The sequence below is a fragment of the Emys orbicularis genome, chromosome 4 (assembly GCF_028017835.1).
Source record: "Emys orbicularis isolate rEmyOrb1 chromosome 4, rEmyOrb1.hap1, whole genome shotgun sequence".
Classification (NCBI taxonomy): Eukaryota; Metazoa; Chordata; order Testudines; family Emydidae; genus Emys; species Emys orbicularis.
Window position 1 is genome coordinate 22,760,646 of NC_088686.1, and position 15,570 is coordinate 22,776,215.

The following is a 15,570-nucleotide window of genomic DNA, read 5'->3' on the forward strand; positions in this document are numbered from 1 at the left end:
TTCTGATTTGTGTAGTTGGGAGGATGGGAGGCCTCCTATAAGCACAACCTCCTTTCCTTCCCCATCCACCCCCATCTCCTCCCACCAGAGGGAAAGGAAAGTTCTGCAAGGGAAACTATATTGAGTTTCTCTCCTCCCACAGACTTTTCTGTAGGAGGTGGCAATCTGGCCCTTTGTAAGCATTAGAAAATCACTTGAAATTGCTCCAAAACACCAAAAATGTAGAAGGAGCAAGGAAGATATTGTAAGAGTGAATGGAATCTGCATGAAAAATAGGCCGCAGAACAATGGGCTGTTCTGATTCACACCAGTATAAATTGGGAGTGACTCCACTGAAGTCACTGCATTTCTCTTACACCAGCGTGAAACGAATCAGGCCCAGTGTGTCTATGAACAGATTGTTGACTCTAAGGCATGCTGTCAAGACTGTAGGGTCAAAATAGCAAAAGCATCAGTGCTATTTTCTAAAGAAAACCTCAAACACATGCAAACGGAGAGAAGATAAACCAGTAAAACTTTGATTTAATGTCAAATGTCTGAGGGATTATCAGCATCTAAGGAACAATTTAAAAATTAAGAAAATGTCATGACAGTACCTTTTAAAAATCACAATAAAACAAATGGCCACACACTCCTGAGTCCCTTGCTTTTCTTACATTTAAGACTGAAAATACTGCATATTTCCCTCATCCTCCACAAGAGCAGCAATGCGGCTAAAATGTTGTTTCTTGCATACTGGGTTCTTTTTGATAAAATGTTATACTCGCACAACAACCTGTTGTGGAGATTCATCTCAGGAAACAAGGAGGGTTGGGCCAGCTTCTGATGTTTCTATCGAGCCCTTCATTTTCAATTTTTATTTTATTTAGTTTTTGCAGGAATTCATCAGTGTTTATTACAACAACAACAACAACAACAACAACAGGTGAAAATCAGTGCAAAAAACTATTAATAATTTTTCTGGGTAAATATCGGGGTTTATTTTGGTGGACGGAAGGATGGGGGGGGGAAAGTATTCAGTAGATTAATGCTTTCATGAACGGAATGTGGTTTGCTGCAGAACTAAAACAGAACTCAAAACACAATGCCACTTCTGAGTTTAAGAAAACCATATATCTCTAACCTCCAAATAAAACTTTTTATTTGAATAAACAGTTTACTGTTGTAGACTTAGAACTATTAGCCTGAAAATATTTACATTTAATAATTTGCAGCGCATATACTTAACCCGTTTATCCTGTTTTTGTTTTTTAAAAACTTTTGAATAATTCATTGGGTTCTGAAACATATTCTGATACAGAATTTTGTTTTCTTCTCATTTTAGCGTGTCAGATCTTTAAACTGTTATCTGCTAACTGCTTGAAATGTATACGTGGTGGGCATGAGATTCATCAGTACGTGCAGATGCGCATGCACTTCAGAGCTTGTGTGCATGCCTGTTTGTTTACTGTGTGTATCTTCTAGACTAATACATAGCGTTACTTCAACAGGCAGGTTTGCATACACACACAGACTAATGTAGTATCATAATATATATGTCATGCAATGAATTGTATTTTCCTAATAAAACAAGTTATTTTTAATATATTTGAATGATATAAAAGTAGGGTGAAAATTGGAAAAAAAACAAATAATACTTTTTGTAAAACCTGGGATTTTTTCGGTAAAAATTGGTTTAAACTGAAAACGAAGGGGCTTATGTATCTAGCTAAACATTTATACCATGCTCATCACTATCACATATCAGAATAAAACCAGTGTAAATCTAAAGTGACTGGCATAAAACTGGCATAACCCCACTGGAACAATGGAAATACTCTGGTTTGACATCAGTTTATTCAAGAACAAGAATCTGCCCCCCTGTTGCTTCTGTGTATCGTGGTATTGGTTCTAATTGTTTCTCTGATAGAGAGGCCAGGTGGGTGAGGTAATATCTTTTATTGGACCAACTTCTGTTGGTGAGAGAGACAAGCTTGAGAGCCACACAGAGCTCTTCTTCAGGTCTGTTTCTCTGGTAGGCAGTAGTGATTTAAAAGGAGCAGTTACAGTCTCATGTGTAAATGTGAATAATACTTGCTCTTTAAAAAATAGAGTTTTCACACGACAGGCACTAATGGGCCTTTCAGAGCTGTTATGGTCTATCTTGTCAATTTGGTTTCTATTCACACATGCTAAGTGAATTTGTATAGCTTAGCTAGGAATCCTCCAAAATATGCTTTATACTGGAAGAGCAGCTGTGACTTATTGTGAGTCGTGATATGATATCATCCCTGCTCATGGGAAGGTAGGATCGGGAAATCAGAATTTCCTTTTTGGTGCAGATAACGTTACTCCCCATCACTCTTTCATCTATCCTGAAAGGGAGGAAGGAGAGACAGACAGAGTGGAATTATCCCCTCATTACAATACTGCTTCAGAGACAGCTTCTCCAGCTACTCTCTGCACGAATTAGAGTTAGAGGCCTGATTGTCAGAAGTGCTGAGCAGCTATAACTCCTGTTAAAGTCAACAGGAGGTGTGGGCACTCAGCAGCACCTTTGAAAATCAGGCCCAATGTGCTTTTAACCAAAGGTTTTTAAAAAGCCTTACATGAAAGGGGGGAAAATTATTGCCAGAGCTTCATTGTGAAAATGGACTCTCAGTATATATTCAGGTTGATTGATTTCCCTGTGGCTTCCACATTACAAATTGAATAATACATATACTAGTCTCAGTATTGTTACCTGCTTCTTACACTGCCAGAAGAGAAAAACAAGTTGCCTTAATTGTCTTCCCATTCATAAAAAAAGCTTATTTTTCATGCTATGCCAGTTCAGATCTGAAATGTGAATAATTTTATATCAGCTAAATACTGCTGATCATCTACACTGTATAGAGCAGATACACACCAATATTCAGTGGCAGTGTGAACCTGCTTTATGGAGCTGAAAGTAGTAAAAACTTTCCCTGGGAGGGATAGCTCAGTGGTTTGAGCATTGGCCTGCTAAACCCAGGGTTGTAAGTTCAATCCTTGAGGGGGCCACTTGGGGATCTGGGGCAAAATCAGTACTTGGTCCTGCTAGTGAAGGCAGGGGGCTGGACTCGATGACCTTTCAAGGTCCCTTCCAGTTCTAGGAGATGGGATATCTCCATTAATTATAATTATTATAAAAAAGAAGATATCAAATGTCATTTACTTATTTGTTCAGATGTATTAACTGTAGGCTCCTGGGCTCCTGACAAAACAATTTTATAATGAACACCATTACAGGAGCTGATCCTCAGCTGGTGCAAGTCGGTGATGCTCCATTGAATGTAATGGCTCTATGCTGATTTACACCAGCTAAAGTTCTGGCCCAACACACCTAAAAAGGCCTACATCTATAGATCATATAAGCAAAAGATAGACCTCCGACATTGTCTTCCCAATGTATTTCTCCCCAGGGCCCACTCACTACTGGAATCATAGACTTGTCTCCACCTAGGTGCTTATACCTAGTTCCCATTGCTGTACTATTTGAGCGTCTAATCATTTAGTAGCCATCTCCAAGACTCTCATTTGAAAAGGCACAGAGCCAAATCTGGCACAAACAGATCAGATATGTACAAAGGGAAATCTTGACAGCATCTGTGAATAAAGAGTTTAAGAGAAGGGAACAAAATAATACCACATATGTTAACAGATTGAAATGGTAGCTATGGTGACCACAGATAGACAAAGAACAAACCAATTTGATTGAATTCAGCCAATTCTCTCAGCTCACAAATTGCAAATATAAAACTAAATTTTTAAAATCTGTGATGAAATGATCATACCAAATATATTTTGCACGGTTCTGTTTGTCTGTTTTTTAAACTTTTAGTTACAACCACTAAATTCTCCCTCTTAAATTAACTAGATATTCAATCAAGTACTGTTTACCTCATTAAAATATGGATTTTTTAAAATGACTGCTCTTTGTTTGCACTTCCTAAAATAGCCAGAAATAATGAGTGTAAAATGACAGACAGGTAGAAAATAACTCAGGGTGATGTCCTCTTTATGGAACAATGGGTGAATTTTGTAGGCTAACAGTTTGTCTACACACAAAAGTTGCACCACTTTAACTATACCAGTGTACAATGTAGCTATGAAAAGCCAGTGGCTTTGTTTACTGTGTACTGCACCTTTAAATGTCTTAAGAACTCTGCAGCAGCCATTTCGTTCTCAGAGTTATAGTCAGTATAGAGGAGACACATACTGTGCTCTCCCATAGAGACTTTACTTTGATTCTATCTAAAATAGTCCCAGCTTTAGACTAGTTGTTCTTTGTGCATGGAAAAACATAACAATATTCCTGTCTGAAGCATTATAATCTTTTTAGGGGCAGATACTTTCCTCCGCCCAGCCCTTCAGTCCCACTCTGGCAGAGTACAGGAGCTAGGGTGACCAGATGTCCCGATTTTATCGGGACAGTTCCGATTTTTGGGTCTTTTTCTTATATAGGCTCCTATTACCCCCCAACCCTGTCCCGATTTTTCACACTTGCTGTCTGGTCACCGTAACAGGAGCTGGCATTATGCTGCAAGAAGCCAGGGGAGAACTCCCCCCCCCAGTGCAGACACAGCATAAGGCTGCTGTAAGTGGCTCTGTGCTACCACCTTGCAAATTCCCACCACAAGAGGTGTGCAAGGGGCAAAGGAGGATTGTCCATAGTACACCCCTCTAGGGAGATTCTGGAATGCTTCAGATTGTGGAACATCCCATAAACAGCCCTCAGGCTGCTAGGGTAAAGCAGGGCATGGGAAGACTGCTCTGACTTACACAGGATGCTGTTTTATACCCCACACGGGGGGAGGGGCAAACGGGGTCACATATCCCCCCGATTTGCTGCTTGACTTGCATCCTGAGCATGCTCAGTAACACTGCTGAAGACTGCTGCCCTCACTCTGCACTCCCCCCCCCCCCCCCACACACACACACTATCAGCAGACACAGATCATCTCTGCTCCTGCACAAAGGTGACTTCAAACCATCTGTATTTCCCTCATCTCAGGGATGTGCATTCTGTAATGGGCCTCCAGGGGCACAGCACAGAATCTCACCCCCTAGTGAGCAGGCAAGGCACTTCCATTCTCATGACAGACTTAACAGTTTAGTATTTAATAGTATGTCTACAGTAGCATTTTACAGTACACTGTAGGCTGTTAAATTGATAACAGTATAGATTTGCAGCATGGCATTGCTGATGTGGGTGCATTAACTTAGAGTTTCCTGTTTTTGCTGCACTGACATTCTCAGCTGTATTGTAGCATTTTTGTTCTGTTTACTTTCATTGGGAGTTTATAAAGAAAAAAATTAAACAAGAGTGATCACTGTTCAAATGACTGTATATTATGTTGCCTGTGTTTTATGTAAGAGAGAAAGGATGGTCTTAACTAGCTAAGGCCTTGGATCACAACTCAGGAGAGTAAATTTCCAGCTATGCCATACACTTCTTGTGTGATCTAGGGCACATCACTGAATCTCTCTGTTCCCCATCGGTGAAATAAGATGATAATACAGCCTTTCGCCTCCTTCTCCCCCACACTGTCTGTCTTGTTTAGTTAGATTGTAAGCAATTTGAGACTGTCTTGGACTATGTGTTTGTACAACATGTAGTACAGTGGGGTCTCTAGATGTTGCTGTAATGCAAATAATAATTTCAAGGTCTGGCAGGGAAATTCAAGTGGGCAGGCACACGGTGTATCTGGAGCTCCACACGTGTTTACTAAAATGCTCAGGCAAGGAAATTAAAGGCAGTAGGCCAAATTCAAACCTGTTGCAATTCCAGCGAAGTCAATGGAGTAATGCCAAGTCTGAATCAGACCAAGTATATATGTTATGATCTGGTATTTCTTAAAAAGAGGAAAGGTCACCACATAAGGTGGATTGGGCCAAAAAAAACCTGATGAGGTTCAACAAGGACAAGTGCAGAGTCCTGCACTTAGGACGGAAGAATCCTATGCACTGCTACAGACTAGGGACCGAATGGCTAGGTAGCAGTTCTGCAGAAAAGGACCTAGGGGGTCACAGTGGACGAGAAGCTGGATACGAGTCAACAGTGTGCTCTTGTTGCCAAGAAGGCTAACGGCATTTTGGGCTGTATAAGTACGGGCATTGCCAGCAGATCGAGGAACGTGATCGTTCCCCTTTATTCGACATTGGTGAGGCCTCATCTGGAGTACTGTGTCCAGTTTTGGGCCCCACACTATAAGAAGGATGTGGAAAAATTGGAAAGAGTCCAGCGGAGGGCAACAAAAATGATTAGCGGTCTGGAGCACATGACTTTTGAGGAGAGGCTGAGGGAACTGGGATTGTTTAGTCTCCAGAAGAGAAGAATGAGGGGGGATTTGATAGCTGCTTTCAACTACCTGAAGGGGGGGTTCCAAAGAGGATGGAGCTCGGCTGTTCTCAGTGGTGGCAGATGACAGAACAAGGAGCAATGGTCTCAAGTTGCAGTGGGGGAGGTCTAGGTTGGATATTAGGAAACACTATTTCCCTAGGAGGGTGGTGAAGCACTGGAATGCGTTACCTAGGGAGGTGGTGGAATCTCCTTCCTTGGAGGTTTTTAAGGCCCGGCTTGACAAAGCCCTGACTGGTATGATTTAGTTGGGAATTGGTCCTGCTTTGAGCAGGGGGTTGGACTAGATGACCTCCTGAGGTCCCTTCCAACCCTGATATTCTATGATTCTATGATTCTATGATAATCACGAAGTACAACACACCACTCCTACATGGCAATGTTATTGTTTGCCATAGTTAGGACTACAGAATTAGCACATAAAAATAAAATGTTTGGTCACTTTTACCTAGAGAGTTCCATGCCTAGATGAAAATGCTAAAAGAACAGTTTCTTCACTTTTATGTACAATAAACCCTCACTAGATGGCTCCTTACAGCAAGCAAATATGAGCTCAACAGCAAGAATACCAATGCGATCTTATATGTAAGAACACACACAATTTTATGCTAATTGGGCTTTCTAGCTATTTGAGTGCAATGCACATACAGGGTACATAACACACTGGTTTGTGGCTGAGCAAACAAGTAGCTACATGAGTTACCAGTGACACTATTTTATGACTGGCAAACCATGAGTCAGACTGGCACTGTCATCCCTCTCAAGTTTAATACGCCCCATGCCCTTTTGTATGCATTTTTAAGTAAATCTGTTTCACATTCAGCTGTCTAATTCAGAGAGCAAAGGTGGGCTGGGGCAAGGAGGCTGGTGGGAACAGCAGATTCCAGTTGAGGCAATAGACAGTTTTCAAGTCTGGAGTCCTATATGTCACATAAGCAAAGAGGTGGCATGCACCCTAAAATGGCTCTTTAAAGTTACTATCACAGGAACATTTTATCTATAACACATATATTAACAGGTTGCTCTGTGCAAAAGAACAAAGAGAGAAACAAACTTGTTTACTTCTCATTCATACTTCACGCACACAGTGTGATTCAAGGTTGTGCAAGTCAATTGTGCATTCATTAATGAGTGACAGCAATTCGTGCATATTCCATACTTGGATAAACATGTTTATTACATGTTTGGAAGATGTATGTGAAAGTGGTGGTATTACACAGGAAACTAGAGACAGTTTACACTGTAGAATTAAGGGTCTGATTTATAGCCATAAAAGGAAAGGTGCATTTGATACTCCACCCCTTTGCAATACTCTCAGGCCTATCAGTGGTTCTCAACCTGCAGCCCAATTAGCACACAGCTGCAGCCCATGTGACATCCTCAGGGCCACACAGGTAGTATTGGATGCGGCCCACAATGGTAAATTGGTTGAGAACCACTGGCCTAGATGCTCCAAGGTCATTAGGTACCTACCAATCTGGGCCTCAGTGTTAGTGGGAGCTGGATCAGGCCCAGGATCTCCCTATCAGCTCCTATAATTGCTTTATTCACTGCTTCCCCTTTCTATTCTGCCTCTGTGCTGGGCATTGCGTTCACTGAGAACTAGCTGAGGTATGCCAATCTATTTTACTGAGTTCAGTCTCTTTAAGGGAAGCATTGGAAACAAAGTTTGAAATACGAGCAAACTCTCACAGCTCAAGCGTGGCAGTTTATTTCTGAACACAATCGGTATAGATGTTGAAAATCAACATAGATAATATACGGTGAATGTATTTGTAATCAGCCCACAACGTTGATGTAAATGTTCAGATTCAAGAATTATAGCAATTACATTAAATAACTCACTGGAACAATTTCATTATTGGCGGCCAAAGAGGATAATAAAAGTATCCCAAACAAACACAAGCTGCACTGGACCAGCCCAAGAAGTGGTATCCTAATATGGTAATAATTGATCATCTAATTAATAAAATTGTTATCTTCCCATAACAACTCAGGGCTTAGAATTTTTAGACAGACATTTGTATCATGTTTATTTTTTTTAAATGGACTTTGTTTTTCTCAGCAACTTTCCCTTGAAATGCAATTGTTTATGGCAGGTCTGAAAGGCTGGATTAGTAGAGGGGAGAGTTTGCCTTCAAATTATACACATAGATTTTGTTGTTGTTATTTCTACAGTCACTAACCTATTAATAAAACTCTAGTGTAATAACGCTCGAATTCCACTCCTTACTTTACCTCATATATTTTGAGATTACATCTCTTTCACACAACGCAATATGCTTTCAGCAAACAGTGATGAATTATTATTAATTGCCCACAGCTTCATACGGCAGCCAGAAGGATTAACTCATGAACTGGAGTTAAAAGAGGAGATGGCAAGTCATCACCCAATAATCCTTCTGAGATGGGCAATAACAGTGATATATCTAGAATATCCATGGAAGAATTTCTACTGTATTCATTTATATTTAATGCAATTTATTGCTGTTGCCCTCTCTGTAGGCAAACATCTAGATGATTGAGATTTGAGGAAGAGATTGAAGAATTCTCACCTACATGTCCCAGACATTGTGTCTTCAGGGGCTCTTGGGTTGCCTTTCAACAGCAAGAAAGATAGTAATATCTCCTTTGACAGCTGTTTGATGGCATTGACTAGGTGTTCATGGTTATAGCCTGACTTACATCCTTGCACATCTTGTTTTTATTCTCCCTCCTCACATGCCTGAGAGCCTAAAGTGGTCATGTAATTGCACCAAGGAAAGGACGGGACTGATCTCTCAGCATCATGGAGTTCTGGTCCATCTGCAATTGGATATTTAAAAAAAAAAAAAAAAGGGAAGGAAAAGGAAAAAACCCACTCAACTTTGTAAGTTATTTAACTGTTTAAGGTTGCTTTAACATTCCTTATGAAGAAATAACAGATACGGATTTGGAAATCACTTGCGGTTCTTCAGTTTTTACTTACTTCAAGCAACTGCGTAGCCCTTCAAGACAATTTTAGGCTAACTATACCAGGGAAATCTATACATTTCAACCTTTTTAGGCATCTGCACCAGATTAAAGGTTTCAATTGTTCCAACTAATGATTACATTTAAGGTTATGCCTTTGGGGCTGGGGAAGGGTGGGAGCTTAGGGGCACAATGAAGTGAATTCTTAAAAAAAAAAATATTGAACAAGACAAAGGGTAAAATGTTCAAGTCAGTTGGGTGTTTCTAGGAGCTTAATTCCCCATTTTCTGGAGAGACTGAGAGTTTGTCTGCCCAATAAAGTTTTATCAGTTATACCAGTATAAATATATCAGTATAGTTAAACTCATATCACTCCTCCATCTGGACACTCTTATTCCAGTATAAAAGTGGCTTTTTTTCAGCTTAGTTAAAGACCATTCCCAAGCCACATAAGATAAATTGAACCAAAAACCCTCCCCACACACAAACAACTTACAACTGGGGCACCATTTCAGACTTTGGTGGGGGAGGGGCACGACTTTACCCATGATTTCAGGGATTACTTAGGCACCTGAAAACTCTAGGGTTGTTTTTGTTTTGTTTTTTTGGTTTGGGGTTTTTTTGGTTTTTGTTTTTTTGTTTTGCAGATAACTTAGAAATTAGTTGACAGGAGCACTGTATCTAATTCCTATATAAAGAAAGAAAAAAATATATACACAAACACCAATTAAAGCCATATTTTAAATTTATATGTAAATTTAGAACAATCAGGGGATAATACAGCAAGATATTCCCAATCCCAAACCTTGAGATATCAGTTTTGGAGCCTTAACACATAGTTACTCATTCTCTGACTCCAGATTAAATTTGATCAGTTAACAAGAAAAAATTTTTAATTCCTACCCTTGCTTAACTCTGAAATTCAAATTGGGTTCTTTCTGCTTCTTTCATCTTCATCAGCAATGCATTCAACAATTCCGTTGATGTATGAGGCCAAACAGAATACAGTTTGCTTTCCTTGACTGATATTGGTTCCTGCACCATTAAGAGTAAAAACATGTTTGTATCCATAAAATAAACAGATTTGACTTGAAATAGAGAAAGTAGATGTATTTCATTGTAAAAATGTCACCACAGAGCCCCTTTTCTGACCACAACTGGACTTTAAAGAAAAACCCACATTTATTTTTGTCAGGCTGGACATACAAGATATGCCAATGAACATTCTTATTATCCATCATCTGAGGGTACGTCTCCACTACCCACCAGATCCGTGGGTAGTGATCGATCTATCGGGGATCGATTTATCGCATCTAGTGTAGACGCGATAAAATCGATCCCCGATCGCTCAGCCGTCGACTCCGGAACTCCACCGCGGCGAGAAGCGGAAGCGGAGTCGACAGGGGAGCGGCAGCGGTCGACTCACCGCCGTCCTCACGGCCAGGTAAATCGACCTAAGATACGCCGACTTCAGCTACACTATTCGCGTAGCTGAAGTTGCGTATCTTAGGCTAGGTCTACACTGGGGGGAGAGGGGGTCGACCTAAATCATTAGCTAGGAGAGAATGCAATCTTGAGGGTAGAGTAGCAGAATGGGGATCCGGGCTGAGACACATTTCCAGTTCTAATACTAACATGTTCTAATACTAACTAATCTTGTGGCAAAGTCACTTAAGGGACACTGGTTCGGTTTAAAATTTTAATGTATATTCTTACTTTGTTACTAACGCTTGAATACAACAATTGAAACAATTGCAGAAAAATCTTGATTACTTTCTATCATTTAGGCTACTTACTTTTTGCAGTTCACCAAGCTTGGAATAGATCATTTAACATTTGGAAACTTCTTACTAGTGCAGTGGGTCTCAAACTTTTTTACTGGCGACCCCTTTCACATCGCAAGCCTCCACAATGTGAGTGCGACCCCCACAATAAATTAAACACACTTTTTAATATATTTAACACCATTATAAATGCTGGAGGCAAGCAGGGTTTGGGGTGGAGGTTGACAGCTCGCAACCCCCCATGTAATGACCTTGTGACCCCCTGAGGGGTCCCAACCCCCAGTTTGAGAACCCCTATACTAGTGCAAGGCCCCACGAGTTTATACTGCACCTGCCTGGGGCTCTAAGAGTGTTACCTACTACAAATAATAATAGACTAGAAACTGACTTTAAACAGGAGTCAAACTGACACTTTCAAGTCACTTTCACTTCTGTTTAAAGGCTAGTTACTTTCCAGAAGGCTCATAAACACAACAGGGCAGTGACTGAGTTGCAGTTCTCACAGGAAAATATTTAAAACCAAACATCAAGAAAATTCCACATTTTAAAGTTGAGAAAAAAATTGAGTCTTGTTTATTATTTAGCATTTGTATATATGTATTTTTAAAGCACCATTCTGTGTTTGGATGACGTGCCTCAGTTCCCGTTGCTGTAAACTGGGAATACTACTACTTGCCTGCCTGCCTGCCATATGGAATTATAAGGATTAGATTGAGATCTGTGGGGCAGGAACTGGGCCTTCTTATTGTATGGTGCTGAGCACAATGAGGGATTGCTACTGATTAAGGTCTTTAGGCGCTGCTGTAATATTAGTCAGCTGTTGAGATGCTCGCTGGTGGTAGCTGAACGGGACTTACCAGGCGGTTGGGATGTTGGTGGCATACAGGTTGATCTCTGTGTTGGCCAGCAGCACAGCCTTCATCCCCCAAGAGCTCAGCACCTGCTGGCAGAATTTGCAGCATAGTATGGACATACACCTTCCCTTGAAGGTGCAACTGCTAGTGGATATGATGGCTCTGGATGAGAAGGGTCTGTCCCCATTCTCTTCCCACAGAGACATGAGGGTGCTCCCTGCTTCTCTGAGGGCAAACAGACCCCAAGACCCACTTAGCTGCTCCTAGCCCCGCACTGTTCTTCAGCTCCCATTCCCTAGGGATCCTTGCCCCAGGGACTGTTTCCCCTCAGCTGCTCTTCCCACACTCACTGCCCACTCCCGCAGGACTCACCCCTGGAGATTGACTTCCCTTTCCCACTCCACAACCCCCCCCCACTAGTGGGGGCCCTGTGCTCCCCCTCTGCTTCCCACCACCACCAATGGGGACCTTCTGCTTCTCCCGCCCACCCCCAGCACAGGATACACTGTGCTCCCACCACCACCACCACCACCACCAGGGACCCTATGCTCTCTGCTCCCATCCTGACTGACCCCTTCCTTGCCTGCCCCACCCCCAGAGGCCCTCACTGCCCCTCCCAGGGGCCGAGCCTTGTTCCCTCTAATGACAAACTCAGGGTCCCAGCTCTGTCTGCAGCCCTGATACAACAGCTGTCTGTCTACCTCCTGTTCCTTTTAGTGTGACAAACCACACTGATAGATGGGGTAATCAAAATCCTGGAGCATGACACTGGTGTCTGAGAGCAACTTTAGATTCATTGAGGGTCAAAGCATGTGCAAATAAATAGGAAGGAGGCAGCAGTAGCATACAGGATCCCAGCACAGATTTGATTAAAGCCCATATCATCCCCTCCCATGGTGAAACCATATAGGAGTCTGCAACCCAGTGAGGAGAGGGGGGATGATCTGGTGTTAAGGCACTAGAATGGCACTCAGCAGGTCCAAGGTCAACTTTCAGCTGTACCACAGACTTCCTGTGTGACCTTGGTCAGGTCATTTAATCTTTCTGTGCTCAATTCCCCATCTGTGAAATGGGGGTACTACTTCCCCAGTCCTCAGGGGTGTCATGAGGCTATATGCATTAATGTTTTGGAGGAGTTAGATAGCATGGCAATGGTGGCCATAGAAATAACTAGATAGAGATTCCCCTGACAGAATTCCCACTGGATTGTTCGCTCTGAGTGAAAAGTTTATAGGAGGATCATCTTGCAAAATGCATGGCTGTTAGGGCAGCCACTGGAGCCCAATGCCTCTGCACTACCCCTCAGCATATCCTGACAGCACAAGACCCGAACTGCCAGCCCCTCACCTTGCCTGTGGCAGCCCCTGGGCCTCCACCCCTCTCTGAGGTTCATCAGTTGGAAGGGGCTGCATGCAAAGCTAAGTTATGTGCAGCTTTCCTGCAGGCTTTATGGGAGATGGTGCTTTGGCCTGACAGCCCCCAACAGAAAGATCCAAAATCGACGTTGTTGGTTTTCCCTATTCCGCCAAAAAATCAATATAACTGAAAAACCAGGAGTTGGACCCCTCTTGCCCAAAAACAAGTCGTGCGCTCTTACAGACAGACTTAGAGTTATAACCTGCACAATGGCTAGGACAATCCCATTTTTAGCCATGATTCTCTGCAACGTGATATACCTCCCAGCAGGACACCATATATACTATCTTATCTCCTAGACACAAACCACCAGTTACACAACAAGCTGAAGAATGAAGAGGAATTGTGGCCAAAGAACATTTACCTATTCAACCTGGATTACATAAGAGTGACATTGCACCTATCTTGTGAGTGACAGTGTAACAGCTGCCATTTTGGCTGACACACTGGGGATTAAACTGGGGAAGTCCAGAGCTAAAAGCAGGAGCTGTTACAGTTTGAGATAAAGACACAACTCATCTTAGCTTGCTGGTGCTATAACAGATTTACACATAGAGCTGAGCTGGAATGAGATTTTTCGTTCTGCAAAAATTTCCAAGATTTTTTTTTGGGGGGGGAATTAGTTCTGTAGTGGAATGAAAAACAATAATCTCAGATTTTTCACAGAACAGCTGCTTGGCTTCCTGGCCAGCAGCCAAGGAGTTGAGTTACCCACCTCCACTCCAGGAGGGCAGCCCAAGAAGCCAGGCAGGTGGGGAACCAGCCATCTGGCTCCCCCGGTAGCCAGCCAGATGGAGAACTGGTCACCATCTCGCTGGGGAGCTGGTGTGCCTGAGTCCTCTAGGTCCTAGGGAGCCCTGGAACCATGACAGCCCACCTAGCGAGCTGCTAAGGAGCTGGGGAGCCCTGGGGACCCTAACTCCAAGGCAGCCTGTCTGGGAAGCTGACCCAGTGCCAGGGACCCTATAATCCCTGCAAGGTCCGACTCTACTCATATGGTCTGCAGATTGGGCACAGAGGTTGATCTGTACCACACACTGACCAATGAGTTACACTAGCGTAAGTCTCAACTAAGAGAAAAGCATTTTAAATGCCTAGCTTAGGCAGAACACATATTTTCATGCATATTAGCCAGCTGAAGGCCTAGGTTTTATCTCAATCAGCCGACACAGGTCAAAATACAGCTTGTCCTGCCTACACCAGGTGTTTAAAGTACGTTGGTTAAAATATGCCATCTTTTTAAAAACACCTTTTTGCTAGTCTAGATATCTCCCAAATGAGTGAGCTAGGCCTCCTGCTGACTGATGTAAACTACAAATGGTGCACATTTGTGCATGCAAAGCAAACGAATTCAGATACATGTGTAAAAGTGGTCAGACAAAACCATATGGTATGTAATGTCCAGATTCATAAAAGTGGTAGCCCTGTGTGTGTTTGTTCTGCTAAAGAAGCAGTTTTGACTGAATGAAGCACAGACCACTAGAAAAAATACATGCAAGATAGGTCATTGTCTCTTGGGCTGTCATGTGCTATGCAGAGAAAGAGTTTCCCTATTGGATAAATCCCACATAATCCACAACATTCAATGCCTTTTGGCAGAGTGAGGGCAGATATAAGCCCAAACTCTGTGCATTTTCCTTTAAGAACACCTTGTGTCAGCTAGCCTCTGAGCCCTCCCTCATGTCCTCATTTCAGTGTTTTCCCTCAGCATTCTCAGCTGAATCACTCTTGCATCACTGACTTCACTGTGGGCAGCTTTCCATATATAGGTGTGGCAAATGGCGAGACCTCCAGCTCTGTCATAGTCAAGTGGGGATGAGCAGTGAATCTTTGCCAAGGCCCCGAATCAGAGTTCTGTAGGGACTTGTGCAATTTTTGCATCCTGAATCAAGTTTTAAGCTTAAAAGAGAGCAGATCTGGGATTCCCTTTCACATAGGCTGCAGATATTGTGTTTCATGGAACAGATCCTTTAGTCTCGGTATCTTACTGGAGTTGAAGGCATTTGTATTCAAATCCTTATTTAGACTCTAATGCTATTTAGTACTGGATACAGGGATTTTATACTGGAAATGGCACAGTTGACTTTACTATTGCCCAAACACACAATTAAAGCTTTAAGATGCTGTTTCCTCTCCATTGTGTTTACATTGTCCCCGATACTCTCTCAGAAAGTGTTATTATTCTGCCACATTTACTCTGCTA

The 15,570-nt window shown here is 42.3% G+C and overlaps 1 long non-coding RNA gene across 1 annotated transcript; it reads right to left on the bottom strand.

The window, feature by feature from the left end:
- Positions 1–10,042: 10,042 nt before the first annotated feature.
- LOC135878699 (uncharacterized) lies at positions 10,043–12,039 on the bottom strand. Its single transcript, XR_010561397.1, has 2 exons — positions 11,955–12,039; positions 10,043–10,348 (listed from the first exon to the last, which is right to left on the bottom strand). It is a non-coding gene; the product is annotated as an uncharacterized LOC135878699 (long non-coding RNA).
- Between the last annotated feature and the right edge of the window lie 3,531 nt (positions 12,040–15,570).